Below are 19,771 nucleotides of genomic sequence, written 5' to 3'. Positions count from 1 at the left end.
ATGTTTGGCTTGCCCGGATATTGTCCACAATACAGACAAGTATTTCTTCCGCACATGGAATTGATCCACTCCTTTGCACTCACAAGGATTCACTCACTCTTGTTCCTTTTCCTTCAGTTTAGCACCTCCCCCCAAATCCTCACAGGAAATTCCTTGTTGCTACAAGAACCATATTTTACAGAATTTTGAAAGAGAGAAGGGAAATATTAGAAACAAGTGCTAAGAGCAGTGCTTTTGGTTAAACCACCCATTTTCACTGGAGTTTTAACTCTTCCAAACTTCTGAGCTTTACTTCAGGCTTTTATTTCCTTTCAGGTTGGAGAAAAGTCTTTTCCTTCCACAATAGGAATTCAGTAACTGTATTCAAGCTCAATTTAACAGTAGCCCTTTTGCTATGCTCAGGAATCTTATCTTGCTCAAGAGATCCTGGGGACTTTTTATTTGGACATCTCTAATTTAGATATAAACAAGAAAAAAATTCAAACAACTGATAATTTATTTATATCTAAGTTTTGTATGTATGTTCAAAGCAAAACACAAATCGCCAAATTTGGCAGAAGTGCACCTTTCTCTGTCTCTCCACCTCCATACTCCAAGAAACCCTAATCAACCAAAACAAACAAAGCACAGTCCAGAATCAACCAATAAAATTAAAGCCATGAAGGCTGTAAATCAAAGGTCCAGACTGATGGCTTCTGGACAAATACTAATATGGTGGTTGTTTCATTAATGAAGAATGATCAGCATCTTAAATAGTGTCAGACATACCTCTAGGGAAAAAAATTATTGCATATGTAACCCTGGGGCTATAATATAGTTGGACTTTATGATCTTAAAGGTCTTTTCCAACCTAAAGAATGTTATGATTTTTATAAGAACTTAGAAGTAATTCTTTAAAGAATATTTTTTCCTGACTTTAGTAATCAGAAATTACTTTTTTTTTTTCCCAAATGAGTCTACTTTATTCTCAACGATATTATAGTGTCAGAAATGGTATCCTTTCTTAACAGTTTTGCAGTGCTAATGTAACTTCTTTTTCAGTGTATTTTTAGAGTTACATTGATATTTGAAGATTAGACATGCATTTATTAATGTCTATTACTGTTTTACTATTAAAACTATACAAATTTCAAAAAACTCTGCAGACTGGATTAGCTTTAATAACTCTGAATAATTCTGTGCTCTCAGAAAACTTTGGTACTTTATTATTGACTGCTGTATGTATGATCTTAGTTGTACAGATTCCTATGGAGCTCCACTGGTAAAGTCACTCAAGTATAAAATGTCTGACCTTCTTACTTTATCATGACAGCTTCTTGAAAAGGCTTACTCAAGAAAGTGGTTGAAAGCTTTTTGTGTGTAGTCAACCAAAATACCTTAGCAATGCTCTCACAAATAATTTGAGGAAGTACTTAATATATGAGCTGCGACTTCCTTCTAGTGAAGCAGTTTTGACTCTTCATTATTTTATCAAAACTTTCCATGTGGCTACTAATTCTAGATTTTATTATAGTCTTCATAGTTTTCCCTGTATGGAGGGAAGATTTTTTGATCTATAGTTCCCCAAAGCTTTCTTGACTGCTTAAAAATGGTGTCATGCTTGTTGCTTTCTGTTTCACTAGGAATTGCATTGATTTTAAGTGACAGATTACATATAACACTTTCACATTGATTGTGTGTTTCTTCAGAATGCTTGGTTGAAAACCATCTGGTCCACGTGATCTGATTCTTCTCATCTTATAAATTTAATTCAAAAATCTCTTCTGGCATTCCAATTTGAAACAGTCCTCTTCAAAGAAGAGATGAGGTGGAAACATCCTTTAATAAGCAAATACTTGATTTAGCTTTTCTCTCATAGTCTCTTCTTTCTGGAAAGCTTTTACATCTGAATCACTTGTTGACTCTACAGAGTCTTTGTCATGTTTCTTGATTCTGCTGAATTTGAAACCTTGGTACATTTTTCATTCCCACCTCTTTTTCCTGAGAATTTTTCATATTTGAAATGCTCTCATGAAGCTATAAGAGTTAATGTAAGTATGTAATGAAACATTGCACTTGTAACTAACAAAATCTAAAAGAGCAGGCAGTAAATTAAGAAAAAATGTACTCTAATGACTTCTCTAAACCAGTGAACTAACCCGATAGCTTTCTTGATCACTCAGTGTTAATAAAGTAAAAGGATTATATTTTGACTAAAATTATTACAAAAGGTTTGTTCTTCACAACCAAACAAATCACAAGACTTTTTTTCCTCTTTGCCTAAAAGAAACCCCCAAAAACCAGCAACAAAAATGGAGATTACAGATGTCAGAATGGTTCATGCACTGTAGATGATATACCCTTAGATACCCTTGCACTGTAGATGATATACCCTTAGACATGGAAGAAGAAAGGCAGAATGTAAATATACAGTTTTGTCCCTTCCCTCATGCAACTTCTTGAGGCTCTTTCAACATCCCCTGAGTCAGCTCTGAAAACAAGTGTTATAGTTCATGAAGCTAAATTTATCATGAAATAAAATGGTGGGGACTGTAATTGGTAAGAGAAAAAAATACATACAGCTTGTGTCATTGCATAGCAAGGTCTTCCCCATTCTTTCTGCTTTACCACAGAAATGCCTCCAGACAAGAAAGACAAACTTATCTGAAAGCCACATCCAAGCTCTCAGGAGCTGGATCACGGCAGCTATGCACACACACACTCACACACAAATATTTATGTGACTTCACCTCATTTTTTATTGATTTAGAAAGCGCAGAGCCACTCTGACAATGTTAGTAGTTGAAGTACACATTTCCATCATGCATGCCTGTGGCCCATAATCAGTACTAGATTCAGTGACAAAGGAGGTAACAAGCAGAATGAGATTAATTGGCAAACATCAACTTAAATATCCATTGTTCTTATAGAATAGCTCCAGAGGATTTGGGGATAAGAGTATAGATATTGGGCTGCATATTTACTTCCTTCTTTTCAATGATCACAAAGCTGAAAGCAGATACTTCAGAACTTTATTTATGTATCCTCTTACGGTAATGTGGTGCTGCTCCCAGAAGATTGGTGCTATTTAGACACAGTCATTGCTTCATCAGCAAAGGACATCTGGATTTGTTTCTTTTTAGCTGCATAACTGAATCACACACATATACACACACCTCAGTTTTTTGATTATGCCTTTACTGAAAAATAGCTCCTATATTTAGCAAGGTCCAACATGTAAATTATAGGATCTAAATACTCAATAGATGGACATACTCTTTTCTTCCATACTTGTGAGATTGTGGCTTTGCTTTAAATATAAAGAGTTACCTGCGGGTATTGCTATGAAGTGAGCTTTGCTATGAATCAGGGTTGTTTTAGTTTTTGGCACAGAGCTGCTCGCTCTTCTGTTAATTTCAAAGACTGTTTTGAGCAGATCCAACAAATGTCAAGAACAATGCTTCATCCTTAGTGTTTGAATACTTGATTTCATTTTTTTCAAAAGCAGCAATGATGCTTTATGTGTGAGGTTCCTATTTCTCATCAATCCTTCTGCCCCAACTGACACATCCAGCACATAAAATTCCCTGATTCATTCTTTTCCTCCAAACAGATATATATATATATAAAACAATGCTTTCCTGAATCAACACAAACTTATTTGTATCCTAGCCTTTCATATTATACCCACCTTTTCTTCCTTTAGGACAGACTTTTGAAAAGAGATTTCCTTCATAAGCATCCCTTAGACAGGATTCAGAACTCTGAAGAAAATCAAGAGCTGAAAAGTATATTTTTTCCTATTATTTTTAGTCTGTAAGAACTAATTTTGTTTGACAGTGTTCCAACATTGATTTACTTTCCAGTACTAATCAATTAATGAAAAAAAACAGGAATTTTTGTTTGTAGTAGTTATGAGTTAGGAAGTTGAAAATGAACACAAAGAAGCCAGCTATTATTCAGCCAGTTATCAACCATAGCAGTCTTTAACAGACTGAAGATAAAGTGAGTCCCCAAAATATGTACTATGTTTTCTGTAAGATTTTCATTTTCCTCTATTGAACAATATCACACTGATCTGAAACCTTCTACCAAATGGTCCAGGTCTGTTTCAAAAGTACTTTCTTTCCATTATTTATATATATATATTTAAATATTTGTGTTATTTAGAGATGCATGAATAACAATAATAAATATTTGTGTTATTTAGAGATGCATGAAAAATGTACCAAGGTTTCAAATTCTTTTGTCTTATTGATAAAAGTTATTTATAAGATTAAAAGTTTATTTAAAAGTTTTTTAAGGGTTGTGAATGGATTTCTGAGGCCAAGGATGGCTCATGCTATTTCATTCTGGAAAATTAAATAAACTTTGCTATCCAGCACTGACTGTTTGCAGGAATTCAGTCTTGGATAAATTTGTTTGTTTTACCTATGCTGTAATACAGTAATTAAGATGTAATTCAATTAAAATGTCAAAAGAACTTCCCTCGTACTTTTTTTAAAGCCACTTGTCTGGAGTCTTAGAGAAGAATGAAGCAGATTTTAAGAAAAAGCTACATTGGCTCTGGTCCTACAGATTTCTAATACTGGTTTAAGGACAATGTATTATCCAAGGATAAAATCCTCAGTTGTTCACATTGCCAATGATGTAAAAACCATAAAAACTCGTCATTTGTTTAGTACTTTCTTTCTCATTCCTTCATTCTAGAAAGCTTTCTATGTTGTCTTCCTGAGAGACCATTGGACCCTCATTATTTCTTCCTGCTCTGAAGTTTCACTTGAGGGCTTATTATCCAGTAATTAATTCATTTAAAATTATTTGTATGTTTGATTTGTTGCAGACTCTCAATCAAAATATTCTGCAATGATAAATCAAATATCCTAGCAATGAATCAATTTTAACCCTACTACCTCTATAAAACAAACAAAACCTTATTTTAAAAAGTACTTTGACATGGGTTCATAGGAAGAATCTATCTCAATAGGAATTAATTGGACAGCACATTCTTTTAATCAGATCCACTAATGATCGTGGCATTTGGTATAGAGCTGAGAGAAATAGTTCGCTAGGCTTGCAAATTACTGTCACCTTGTTTCCCCTTTTGAATAAGCCCATCAGATGGCACTGTTGCATATTGTCTTCTAAATTCTCTCCATGTATGTGAGCAAATTTTTAGTCATATAAGAGTTTTGTGGAGTCTTTTTTTTTTTTCCACTTTTTCCCCACAGGTCTATGTCTTGTGTGGGCCAGAAAAAAAAATTATTGGAGTAGTATGTGGGTGTATTACAAAGCTAGTTGCATTAAGATGTTACTAGTATATGGTGATAACGGTAGCAAGGCTGTAGAACCATGGAGAAAAGGAAAGTCATTCTTCTTTGTCCCTCTTCTTTCCTTCTTCCTTGCTGTGTACTGCCATACCTTTTCCACCCCTCAGCTTGTTCTTTCCAGCTTTCTGAGGATCTAGTTCAGGGATAATGGGTCAGGGTCTTCATAGCAGGAAGGACATGGAAGATGAGGAGAAACAAAGGCACACAGGAGGAAAAAGTAAAGGTGGACATCAGGAAATTACTCGCCTGATTTGCTCTACACGGTTTCAGCACTGCCCTTGCCTGCCTTACACCAACTGGAACCATGCATACATTTGTTCTGTACACATTCTTTACCTTTTCTTTACTACTTAAGAAGGAAAGAGGTATTAAATGTTAATTAAATAGTGCTACTGAAGAATGCATGTGCTATAGAAGAAATTCACAAAACACACAGTGAAGCGAACAGTCCACATTAAGAATTGTGATTGTGTTAGAAATTCAGTAAAAAGTTAGTGAACAGTTAATTTGACCAAAGCAGCCCTGTTACCTGCTAGCAGTATCTCCTGCTTAGGCTAGCTGTTCTCAGTTTCTTAGCCTTATGACAGCAAACAGACTCAAAACATAACTAACAAAGATTCCCAATGTCCTGCAAATTGAATTCCTTTCCTAATATAGTATCATATTGTTATGGCTAAAGAAAACATTCTCTGTGGCAGATATTCAGCATCTGAAGAAAAGGCCTGATCATGCAAGATCCTAAAATAAAAAAGAGGAAATTATGTGTGTGTGCATTTGTGTGTGTGTGCACGTGTCTGTCTGCATGCTCGGAGATCATAGATTATCTCATACTGTAAGCTGTGTTTTAAAATGTCCACTACTTATTAATCCAATTGTAAGATCACTGGTCTACTTCTCTTTCCTATTTACTCTGGGGAAAAACATCTTAGCTGGACAAACCACAAGAAGAAACACATGCAAAAATGGTCTATCCAGTTGTTGGAGGCTGCAATATTCTATGAATTAAGTCCCCCAATTAATTTTGATGATGAATGACAGAGAATATTAAGTAGCAAATACAAAGCAAAACCTTCACCAAGCAGAGTTCCATCAGTATAATTAAATATGAACCAGGAAGGAACTGATTTTGAATATATGATGTGTCCAAAATTAGCTTAATAGTGCAATGGATCAGAAAGTAATACCAGCATGGATTTAGATAAAATACATGCCAGACTCTTTCCAGTTCCATTGGTTTTAGCCTGACTTTAACCATCACCTTCATTCATTTTTTTTTTTCATTTCAATCAATTCTGGTTTACATCAGTGTGACAGGAGGAATAGGTCCATTGCTGTGGCCAGATACTTCAGCACTGAGATGAGTGATGGATCACAGAAGTTATGCAAGAAAAAGCTGAAATTGTTTGTGAGACATTTGATTTGTCTATAGTCCTGAGTTTAAATTAAATCCATGCTCCTCTGTGAAACATTCATTGTTCATGAGGAAAAAGTATTCTTTAGCTACACAATTCTGCAAGGGAATTTCAGAACTTGTAGCTGAAGAATGGCTTGTGGTATCTGTCATACCTTTTCACTGATCCCTGAATTCAACAAAGATCCTTTCACTTAAGCACTTTTACAGGCCAGTGTGGGTGTTTTTTCTTCACAATACATTGTTTAATATGGAATGGGACTCTAAAGTCCTCATGGGAATGAGACATTTCCTGCCATGTTCTTCAAGGAGAAGGAGGAAATATAGAGCAACTGACACAGGTTTTGTGTCCTATTGTATTGCTACAGGCTTTCTGCAGATGAGGACAGAGGAAGTGGCTTTCTTTTTCTTTTTGTAGTCTGTTAGAAGAGGTTGGCTAAAGTCTCATGGTAAACCTTGATTACTCTCTTCTCACTGCTCCCACTGCTCGAGACAGTGAATGCAGGAAATGACCCACCACATGCTAGTTAATGTTTCATCAGTCTCAACGATTGGCCATGTGAGGATGTGAGCTCTGAATGGGGCACAGCAATCTATTAGGGTTCAGCTGAGTACACGGTATGCTGGACTCAGAACCAATCATTTTAAACTGACTGTGACCTGAAGATACGAGATGCTCATTAGAGGCCTTAGTAGCCTAATATCATCAGCAGATTGAACAAAGCTGTTCTACTCTTTGCCAGCACAAACATTAATAAAAGAGCCATGTCAATAAAAGTTTCCAAGATGAACCCATAGAATGAGGCACTTATAGACTATTATAAACAATTTGCCCCTTGGTGGTTGTCTGTTATCAGGCCCAGTCAAAGTCATGATAAGCCTTGCCTCTTTAGGAATCATTAATTTCCTTGGAAATTTAAACAGCTGTCACTTGTGATATTCTTCAGGTGTACATGTGGGAAAGATTAGCTAGTGTTTATAATCCAATCTGTTCATTAACCGCCTGCCCATGTGGAACCTCCTTCGCAGGCTGAGAGTCCGGCTTGCAAATCTCCCACAGATAATTGGAGGCAGCCATGAATTATGTGAATAAGCTGTCGACAACAGGGATTGTGTGGCCTTACTAGTATCAGCTGGTCCCAGTACACCATTTAATGATTTCTTGCAAATGGGATTTGGTCTCTCTGAGATGCACATGCTTAGTCCATATGAGTGAAGAGATCCACGTTGATTGCTTGTGCTTCCTGCTTAAGCGTCTGTCTTTCCAGCTTGTTCTTGCTCTCTGATGTAACATTTTTCTGTAATGCAATGAGATGCTTCATATAAGCATACAGACTATGCAACTACGTGAGGTAACAGCACTGACCTGAGTACACTGTAGGCTTTAATGGCTGCAACCAGCCTCAATTGGGATCCACCCACATACCTTCAGACCAGAGTCTCAATTTAAAATCAGCACTGGACAATCGGTCTTGTACTGAGCTATACTGTATTCATGCCTGTCTCCAGCCCTGCCTCCTGGATGGACTATGCATCTATGCTGTAGGTAGCTTGTATCCTGGATGGATCCCTTGGTCATAAGTTGCAGATTGTCTTCAGCCCTGCCCCTGATGCAATCTCCTCTTACTCCTCACTGGAGCCTCTGACTGGGCCTTGGATCATCACTTGCTATGTTGGAGGCTGTTGATGATCCCTGCGATAGGCCCTGGCTCTGCCTGCTGTGTTCAGCCTCAGTGGAATGATACCTTGATGGTGAAGGCACCTTTGTTGGCTGGGGTCACCTTCGCCTATTGGTTTGTTCCCCTTCATGGGGGATCATTCATCATTTGCTGCTCCTGTAAAATTTACTGTAAATGTAAAATTGGTGCCTACCCCTTCATTGGGAACACGCTTCCTTTTTGTTCCTTGGCTCAAGCTCTAGGGTTGCAGCAAGTTGTGAATCTCCTGGTTTGATGGTTGTCGTGGCAGCCAAGGGGATAGGTGCCACTGAGCAAAAGTGTTTTTTAAGACAGCTCTGTAGCTGTCATGGACTCACACCCATGTCCTTGAGATCACCTACTTATTTTCACTCTTGCTCATTGTACAGTTCCACTTGGGGAGAAAGATCAGTCATCATCACAACACTTGGCATATGATCATTTAGTTTGAGCTAAGTGTTTCAGATGGCTCAAGGTCTTGCTAGGGGAGGGGGAAGCAGCTGACAAAGTACAGCCTCTCCCACTGAAGCTACTGGAAGTGGAAGCCAATAAATGCCTTGCTCAAGGTATTTATATAAAAATAATAATTAAAAAATCATTTTCTCAGCCTACCCCTTCATTTTTTGAAAAAGCAATATTCACTTCTTCATTTCCCAGCCCTTAATCTCTTCTTGAAGTTCCTAACTGTCAGCTTGAATACAGTTCTCTACATTTTCTTTTTCTTTCAATGCCACTGCCTCTATAATGAATAGAGAGAGATGGTATCTCATTTCAGGGTCCACCCAAGCCACATTTAGGCAGACTGCAAAGTCTGCTGGGCCTTCAGCCAAGATCTCTTATCTAGACCAGAGTGGAAGATCTGGGTTTTGAGTGAGAACTTTTCAAGGAATGGGTGGAGGTGCATATCAATATTTCTGACTGCCATATTCTGACTTCAAAGTAACTTTCTAGAGATAAACAGATTCAGCTTATACCGCACATTTATTCTGGAATTTCTGATACTTTCTTGGTTAAGAAAGCTTTGATTTTCAGATGGATTCCATTCTTGCAGGAACAGCCTGCTTTCTTACATGAGCACCAGCAGAAAAACAATTCTGCAAACTCTGAAGTATCAGACTGGTTCAGCAATGCACTGGTTGAACCATTTTATTATTTTCTGCAATGTTAATTTCTTCTGGTGAATTGGTTTGTCACTGGAACATGAAACCAAGAACTTTGGGGTATATCTTTCAAGAGTAGAATAGTTTGTTTCAACAATGTCATATCTACTGATTCATTTCAAGCAATGACTACATATTTATGTTTCAGAGGAAGGACTTAGAGCATGACAGAAGAATAAACGAGTGAATAAGGCAGACTGCATACCAGACTACACTAGGAGTAGCATGGTTAGTTGGTTAAGGGGATTTATAATTCCCCTTTACCAGGAGGTGCTTTTAAGGCCACACAAGGGATTAAAAGTATAGCTCAAGGTGAGTAATCCCAGAGAGACAGGAGAATGAAGCATGCCGTCAGGGAGCCCAGAGCACATCATGTCTGAGAAGAGGCTGAAGGAGCTGGACTTGTTCTTCCTAGCAAAGAGAAGTCTAAAGCATGACCTAATAGCAGGAGAAGCAGAGTTACAAAGATGGCATAACCGAGCTCTTCTCTTCTGTAGCAAAGTACATAAGGAAGGTCAGTGGTGACATATTATGGTACAAATTAGCAGAAAGTTTTTGACCATGAGAGTAGAGTATGGAAAGCAGGTAGTATGTTACAGGCACCAGATACTTCACAGTAGTGCCCAGTGAAAAGGACAAAAGGCAAAGAGTACAAACTGTAATAATAATAAAATAATCAAACAAAAAAAACCCATGTTTTATGGTAAGGATGATTAAACACCGGAATGGCCTGCCCAGAGAGGCTCTGGACTCTCCATTGACTGATATATTCAAAATCTGATTATGAATTGTACAAGGCAACGTGTTCTCAATGAACTTTCTCTGAGCAGGTAGATAGGCGAGATGGCTGTGAAAAGTCCTTTCTATCCACAGTTATCCTCTGAGCCTCTGTTTTATGTCTCACGTTGGTAGACTGGTCAGAATTCTGAACCATGCTTTTATTTTTCCTAGTGCATGGCAGATGTTTTAAGGATGTCCCTTACATTTGGCTATATCAAACACTGTCGAAATAAGAACATCTAGAAGGTTAAGCTCTATACTCATTTTGACTAGGTGCAAGAGGGCAAACAATTTTTCCTCTGCCACTAAAAAATAAGATATTTATATAAAAGCAGTATTTATCAAATTGCATAGTCACTTTTTGTCAAAAAGAAGGTTTTAGAAGAATGATTAATGTAAAAATTAATTAAGAATGATTAATGTAAAGAAAAAATTGGCTGAAAGAGGACCTAACATCCTTTGATATACTGATTTTATCATTGCATCCTTGCTTAGCAGTGGTGTCTCTTAACACTATGTTGCAGTTACTGATGTCTTTGCCATGCTGGGAAGTCTCCATCCTACCTATAATCCAAAGCTACGTGAGCCTCTTCTTTTCTAAGTGATTAATTTTGTGAACTGAAAGAGGAGGAAGATACTACCTTAACCACCTTTTTTTTTACCGTTAGTAGTTCAAAAGGGCATTGAAGGCTTTAGTCAACATTTCAATAACTCAGCTGCATTACACTGACACTTATGTGGTGAAAAATGAATATTATTTCAAAGCACATCCACCCTTGATGAAAATAATAAGTATAGCATGCTACATACCCAGGTTGAGATTTATGGAGCTTAATGCAAGGCCCCAGACCTTTCCCCTCCTCTCACAAAAGGACTAGTTCTGTAAAATGTCATTCACCATGGGATGTGAGGAGCTAAACTAGCAGACACTGGTTCCTAGCTGCTGGTTAGACAGAGAAGGTCAAGCTCCGTATCCTACCTGCAATCTGCAATGTGACTTGTGAGACTGAGCAATGAGCAACAGCTTAGGACTGAGTGTTGACTGTTGGCACACAGAGGGCTGAGACATTTTGTTCAGTAGACCATATACATCTCAAATCAACCCCATGTCTTCTATCCCTCTTGAAGAGCCAGCTTCCCCCAGGCTCTGTTCATCTTTCTGTCCCTTAGCAGGGCTTCTAGAGGAAGGGATGCTGCCAGTGCTAGCCAGGATTATGGGAGAAGGTAGCCATACTGTGAGCAACATGCTAGCCTTTGTACTCTACTGATGCTATAAGTAGTTTGTAATGGACTGCAGCTGTTGACAGATGTCCTTATCTCAGGATCGTGGCGGAGCATAAATGAGAACATGCTTCGCAGCTGAGGCCCTGTTGTGGACTTGGAAGCACTTAGAGATCTTAAGAGCCATGAAAAGACATGACAGAGTGCCCACTAAATTTTAGATGACTTCATGATAACTCATGGTAGATTTCATCATCACTTTTTGTGATGCAAAAACTAAGTTCTGTCTGCATTGTATTTTGGTTACTCTATATCCTTCTCAACAAATGTAAAGCAAAATATTTGCTTCAGAATTCAACCAGGTTATATTTTGATACTTTCAGCATAAGCATTTGGATGATGTTTTGGAATATTGTTTCTAGCAAGAAGTTTGAAATTTTGATATATTTTCTTTTCAGTTCCTCCCTTTCCTTGGCAGTCTCCTGCTAGCATTAGATTAAAGTATTTGACTTTTGGAATTGTAGCCTAAATGGTTACAGCTGTTGAAGTATCCCATGCTAATCAAGATGAATTATGGTATCTGATATTTGAACAGACTTAGCTCTCTCTTCACTTAGCTTTGTAAATTGCTTTGCCTATGTCTATACAACCTTTGACACAAAACCATGATCTTGGCATGCTCTCTGACACAGAAGCCTCCCAGGCAGCTCAAAGACAGTCTGCTGGGGCAAACTAGGTGGCAAGATCAAGGCTGTGGGATGCCACCTGTTGAGATGATCTCCAAAACCATCTGGGGCCAACCTTGCAGATTGTCTGGCAGTCTGTGGGGAGTGTGAAGCTGGTGCTGAGATTGGTCATGGGATGTTTCTGCAAGCCATGCCAGAACCAACATGCTCTGGTGATGATAAGTAGGGTCATCCAAGAGTTCAGATCACCAGAAGTATCCATACTGAAGAGACAGGTTCAGGATCAAGCTAGAAATTCAGTTCGGCTGGCACTGGTCAGTCATAGGCAGAGCTGCAAATGTTTCTCAGGCAGAAATCAAGTGTGAGGTCTGAGCTTAAAAGTAGCTCCCAAGGAATAAAGGGTAGAAACCCACTTCTTACAGGTCTTTACTCACAGTTCTCTGACAGAAGGCAACAGAGATGCACCAAAAGCTGACCCTAAGACCAGGTAGCCAGATATTAGTGAACAGGCAGGGCAGTCAGAGGTTGCTTTCTGGACCTAACTATGGCCCTGACAGGCTGCATAGCCTTCCTCTTGGAGATAGCCGGATTTAAGCTATTGCACAATACAGCTCTTCCATTCTTGAAAATAGATTTGCCAACGTTTGCACTGTACTTGGAAAATTCAGGGCAGTATATCTATACTGAAGTTTTTTATCTTATATCACCATCTTTGAAAGCACATTTGGGCCTGGCTTAAGACCATTGTGTTTTGTGGATCATAAATCTGTATAGCACAGACCATAACCAAAGACTAACATATACTTTTAGTATTTGCACATAAAAGTTCATTCATATTTTCTACATGCAGCTGAATTCCTCTCAGAGCAATTCATAATTCTTTCTCCCTAAAAGCACCCAAAAGTCCAAATTTTCTCAGATATATAGCATAAATACTGTATTTTTCTTCCTTATCACAGTGAATCATAGTAATGATATTCAAGAACTTGCATTTGGTAAATGATAAAATGTTTGGAGGTACTATTTGAACTCACTCAGGTTACCCATTTATTCTGACTACCTTGTCAAACACTGACTTGTGAACTCTGAAGTGCTGGGACTACACTTCTGTGCTTTTGTTGTGGTATAGGCTACACTGATTTTGCTGATGATTTCCACAGCGAAGAGTGCCGCCTGATGAAACAAAGTTGCTTGACTTGTGGTTGTGCTAAGTTGCTGGACTTTTTTTAAGAACAGGTCCTTGCTAAATATCAGTTGTGAACTGCAGTACTAATGCAACCTCTTTTTCTGCTGCACACAGACATCACTGACCATGCTAATGAAGACCACAAACTTCATTCATTTCAGAAGTTGTGAGCCCTACCTCATGAGAGCGGAGGAGGGAGAAATGTGCCAAGAAAATTAGAATTGGGGTGTGTTGTGGACAGCCTGTCCACAAGGCCAGTACACTAGAATAGTCTGTCCCCAGGCTGTGCTTAGATTTTTCAGCTGAAACATTTGTTGGTAAATTCTAAAGCAGAGAATGAATACTATGTTGTACTCATGAAGAAGATAGAGCTGGCATAGAAATATTGATTCATACTGCACAAAGTGACTGGCTATGCTGTTTGTTCACAGCTCTTAGAGAAGGAAACTCAATGGGATCTAATGCATGCAGGACCAGTCTGTTCTGCATTGTCCTGTCCCTGACAATTGGCCATAGCACTACCGAGCACTACCCATCATTGCCTCACATGCCATGAAGTGGAGAAAAGTAAAGCAAGTATGTGTATGCCCTGAGAATTCCCAGCTTTCTGCTATCTCTAGGTGGTGGATTTTCTGAATTAGTCATAATTTCGATGTATATAGTCAGCTGTAACAGATTTTTCTTCTGTTAGCTTATCGAATTTCCCCTCACGCTCAGGTGAGTACAACATCCACTACTGCCCATTGTATTAAGAACCAGATTCTCAAATTTGTTTGGATCAGGATTTACATTCTTGATGCCCTTCTGTTTTTGCACTGGAGAAAATAATGAACGACTGATCTTTATCCCTGATGCAAGAAGGACATGGAGTTGTTGGAGCAGATCCAGAGGAGGGACAAGAAGATGATCAGAGGACAGGAGCACTTACCCTACAAGGACAGGCTGAGAGAGCTGGGGCTATTCAGCCCGGAGAAGAGAAATCTCTGAGGAGACCTTGTATTGGCCTTCCAGTACCTGAAGTGGTTCTACAAGAAAGCTGGGGCGGGTCTTTTTATAAGGGTAGGTAGTGACAGGACAAGGGAAAATGGTGTTAAACTGGAAGAGAGTAGATTTAGACTAGATATTAAGAAGAAATTCTTTTCTGTGAGCGTGGTGAGACACTGGAAAAGGTTGCACAGAGAGGATGTGAATGTGCCCCCCCTTTCCCAGAAGGAGGGAGCCAGACTGGATGGGGCTTCGAGCAACCTGGTCTAGAGGGACGTGTCCCTGCCTATAGCAGGGTGGTTGGAACTAGATGATGTTAAAGGTCCCTTCCAACCCAAACCATTCTGTGATTGATTTCCATACCACTAACAATTCTGTAAATTCTTTGTATTTCAACTTGTCAGTTCTTCTCCAGAATAAATACTGACTTACTCAGTCATCCCTCATATCTTTAAATGACCTTTAAGCAAATGGATATTTAAAAATACAATTGAATGTGTTGCTTTTAAGGCTATTGTTTATAGGCAATTCAGGTTTTCTGTGGATAATTAATTTTTCATGGGCGTAGAGCCATTTCCTTCTGTTGACTCCACATATGCAGAAAAATATCCATAACATTATCATTTCAGCGATAATTGTTTATGATATCCTCTGAACTTTCATGTAACTGGGGTAATAGGAATCTTTCACCTCTGTGCCACAAAGACATTCATATTTCTATAAACTCAGAGGCTTACTGTAATGCAATACAATATTTTCGCAGTCGAATAGAGCATTCTCTTGTGTCTGGTTTTCAGTTTAATTGAAGAAACACACTAAAAATGAAAGCATGTCTGAAAACTCTTGGAAAGTATGACGAGCTACAGCAAACATAAGTTTAGTGCCTGCAAATGCTTCCTTGTATTTTTCCTCTTGCAGGAATTGTGGTAACCATGATGTACATGTATGCATTCAAGGAAGCTCATCCTGAAGGCTTCAGGAATTCTGGTTCAGGTTCTGCTACACATAAATAACATTACCTCCTGGGATTCCAGTTTATAGTTCTTGAACCTTCTGCTTCTGATTTTTGTAAATGTAGTGCTGTTAAAGACGACCTATTCAGTTGGTCTAAGATTTTCTTAACCACAATAGGCTAGAGGGTCCATTTTGTATGATCAGATTGCATTTTTGTAAATGATGTTTCTTATTATTGGCATGTGTATCTCTCTCACTTGTGCCTCTGTAACTATATGATATGCAAATCATCTTGCTCATGCCAGCATCCTAAGAACCATGTCTGTGTAAGAATTTTCAGGAACAGTACTTTGTGCCCTTTGACCATTTAAAAATCAAAACCACCAAAAATTCCTCCTGTAGTTAAGATGTGATCTACTTAACTCAACAGGGGGTTTCCAGGGCTTGGATGAATTTTAACCATCCTTTTTGACACAAGTCAAGCTGTGTGAAGCAATGAAATTCTGATTGCTGTGTGGTGAGACGACTGCATAGTGTTACAGCTCCCTCATTAAGAGGTACTGGAGCTAAGCAGGGGGAGTTGAACTCTCCTCTGTATTAAAACAAGTGTGGGAGATGAGTAGGGTGAGCTGGAGTAAGGGAGTTTACCTTGTAACAACAAAAACTTAACATGCAGTATATCATGTCCCCTGAACTTTGTCCTGCTTGGTAGTTTATCAGACAGTGGAGATGAATAAAATAGCAACAAACGATATAAATCCATCCTGATTTCAATCTTCTGGCCTAATTTTCAGCTTCATTCTTTTTCTTTTCATTGCTGTGTGTTCCCCCATCCTCAACTCACAGTTTGTATCAGTCCTAGTGTTCAAAATACATAGAGAATATTCAGCTGAATAAAAAACAGTGCAGATGGGTGAGATGCAAAGCAGTTGATGATTTTCTATTCATTCCTAGTGCACACGAAATTTCATCAGCATTGTATCCAATTTACACTAAAAGCGAAATATGGCTCAAACAGCTTCTAATAACTTGTCAGTGTAAACCGTACTTTTCCACTGTTAAAATCTACGATGATACATGTCGTCTTTTGCAAATAGCAAAGAATTTTCATACTGATAAGATGTGAATCAACCTGATAATATGAGGTGGCACTCTTAATCAAACTTTACAGAAAGTTTGAATAAAAATGAGAAGGGTGACATTTCAGTTCACAAAGCTAGCACTGGAAAAAAAGTGACTGAAGCATAGATATTGAGGCAATATGGAGATAATGGGAATTGCTTTTGTCAGTTACAGCTGACTGAAAGTAAGTCAAGGAAGATAATTATGAAATGAGTGAGCAGTGGAAGAAGTGAAACCTCAAACTGTGTTAACGCCCATTGGGATCTCCAGCTCCTGCCCATATTGTCCTATTTTTATTCCCCATGTGCTCAAGTAGTGTTATAGCCATGCATGCCTGACTGGCACATATTGATCAGACTGGAGCATCTTCTTGGTTGAGTTTAACAGTCTTTTCTTCAGAGACAGCACTAAATCAAGGCTTTGTAAGCATCTTTAGTAGGATAGTAAAATGCAAAGTAGGATATTGCAGTTTATTCAGCGAAAATGTAGGTAGTGGTAGAACAGGGAAAGAACCTGGTTACTTTGAAGTAGATATGAGTTTCCAGCATTCCCACAGATACAGATACACCAGATTTTACAGTCAAACCCTGTGCCTCATTAATGTGGCTTGTAACAGCAAACAGCTGCAAGGTTCCTCTTCTATTCAGCCACTGGATCTCAATGAACACCTGGGGACATCATGCCCTTGGCACAGTTATTATTGTGCCACAATTTTAGAAGTGAGTAAGAGAGAGCAGACTGGACAGCAATCTCAGTCACACGTTGTCTCCCAGGGAAAACAGAAGAATTTTGCTCGGTGATGCTCCCTTAATGCTTGGAATCACTGTGTTTCCTAAACAACTTATTCACTTGCGGTTTAGATAGGCTAATGCCTGGGCTAATAGCCAGAGTTTAAAGACGGAAAAAGCAGTCATGCACTTAATTTTTCCTTCCTAAATTATCTGCTTTTTGATTTATCTTGGTAAGCATTTCATTGTGGCAAATGCATGCTCTCCAATTCTTTAACCCTGGCACGCAATACTTCTTAAGAATGTGAATCACTTGGAGCAGGGAACTCACATTTCTCTATAGCATTTAATACAGTAGGGCATGAGACTGGCTGCAACTGCTGCATACTGAGGCAACAGCATATTTCAATAAAATGGTACTCTGTTATCCCATACGTTTGAAGTTTGGCCCGTGCAGATCCTCTCAGCAGTCTACAGGATCTGTAGCGAGGAGCAAATTAGTGTGTTTCTCCAAGAGAACATTTTCCATGGCCTTGGGTATTCTCCATTGCCTTGGGTAATATCATCTGAAAAATTAATTGCAGGTGCTTCCAAATGTATAGTGTGACTGCACTTATCTGTGGTCTACCTAGAAAAAACGGAAAAAGTATTAGCCTGCATGCCTGACCTTGTGAATACGTATGACATAACACAAGCCCCAGTTCAGCAAGGTACTTAAGTGCATACCTAAATACCCACATGAACAGTCAGACACACTTTTAAGTGTCTTGCTGAATCTGGGCCATACAGAAGCTGAACACATCAAGTAGCTACCCACATCGAGTTCCCGTAAGAGAAAATTGATTTCCAAAGTGTATTCCCTCTGGCTGTTAACGCTGAAGAAGAGTGAGTAATAAAATTTCTGCTGCTTCTTCTTGGATAGAGGCTGTGCATGTACTTACTTTCACTGAAATATTTTCTCTCTGTTACTAAAATTGTTTTGTGAGTTTTGGGAACTGTACCAGATAATGTAAAATAAAGAGCCAGTTTTTTTTTTTTTTTTTTTTGTATCATTTTCTCTCTGTGTCTTTCACAACATTAGAAATAGTCACATAGATCCTAGTAAATATATTAAATAATAAAATAGATGAAAATTAGTAACAGGAAAGCCTTCTGGATCTAGTTGGACTTTGTGGCATGTCTGTTATTTAAGTGGTTTTGGAGTTTGTGGTACAGTCCTACTTCTGAACTTGGAGCTTACAGCTTCAGAGTGAGACAACTGTTCTGCAGTATAGCAGTCAGTTCACCAGTGACAACACACACCGGTATGTGGATGTGTATTTTGTTACCGTTTTGAAAAACAGCAGTGCACTACAGTTACCTAAGTTATTACTTACAGATGCTTCTTGCCACATGAACACAATAGAGAAGACTCTATCTGTGGATCAACAATTTATCATACATTCAGAGATAGGTGGAAATGTGGAAGACAGCCTTTGAAATTTTTTTAAGCTGACTGAATTTCTCAAAGTACATTGAGTGCTATCTTGGGATTTATACTACCACTAATGTTTCGGTGCCTGAATGCAGAAAAAACACTGCCTTTACTGAAACTGTTATTCACAGGGCATTATAAAATAGTCTGATTAGATGGAACTGTTAATTCTGAATGCTCTGTGGCTGGAATCTATTATCAGACACTTCTGAGGTGCATTATCAGAAGGGTTATCACTTTACTATTACAACACACATAAACAGAAAAGCGTTCTGACTATTAACCACAGAGGGGGTCAGAACAAACCCACAGATATTAATTAAGTCTTCTGGTTTTTGGTTGTGCCAAACACTGTATCAAATTGATGTCAAATGAAAAACATCAGGCTTTCAAAACTGCATTTTTTCTGCCTTAGTTTAGACCCTTCTTTGTTCATATGCCCATCTTTAACCATCTCTGTTAAACCCACATCTAGATCATACAGTAGAGCTATTCTAACTTGCTGTACAAAGCCCAGGAAAATCTCAGTTGTCTTTATCTATACACCACAGTGTAGAAAACCCCACAGTTAGCAGGAATGTAACAGCATTATCATAGCTGTTTTATCTGTGTTCTGATAGTGCCTACAGACAGAGAAATCATTAAAGTCCGGTGTAGCCAAATAAAGTAACATGACAGTCCCTTCCCCAAAGGGTTTAATCATCCAGTTAAAGCACTGAGTTAATCAATGTGTTGAAAGCAGTGATGATAGTGAGGGAAAAATAGGATTTCATGGTTTCTTATCATAGGCATTTTTTAATATATAACCCAGGAATATAAAAAGCTAAGAGATATGAATGATTCTCTGAATGGGACAATAGGTTGAAGTCTTCAGGGTATAAGAATGGTATCAATTACTTATGACTGCCTGGGAGAGAAGGGACAGAATGATTTGGACCTTTGCAGGAAACACTCCTGTCCTGTATTTCTTCAGTGGAATTTCTTTTGCTTGGATTTCTTCAGGTACGTCTACATTGGCCCAAACCATACACATACCTCTGACCTTATGTCTCCAAACAA

This window comes from Cyrtonyx montezumae, unplaced genomic scaffold (genome assembly GCF_038088225.1).
Source record: "Cyrtonyx montezumae isolate F1298 unplaced genomic scaffold, pur_monq_1.0 scaffold_0, whole genome shotgun sequence".
Classification (NCBI taxonomy): Eukaryota; Metazoa; Chordata; class Aves; order Galliformes; family Odontophoridae; genus Cyrtonyx; species Cyrtonyx montezumae.
The sequence above is the reverse complement of the archived record's forward strand: the minus strand, read 5'-3'. Positions refer to the sequence as shown.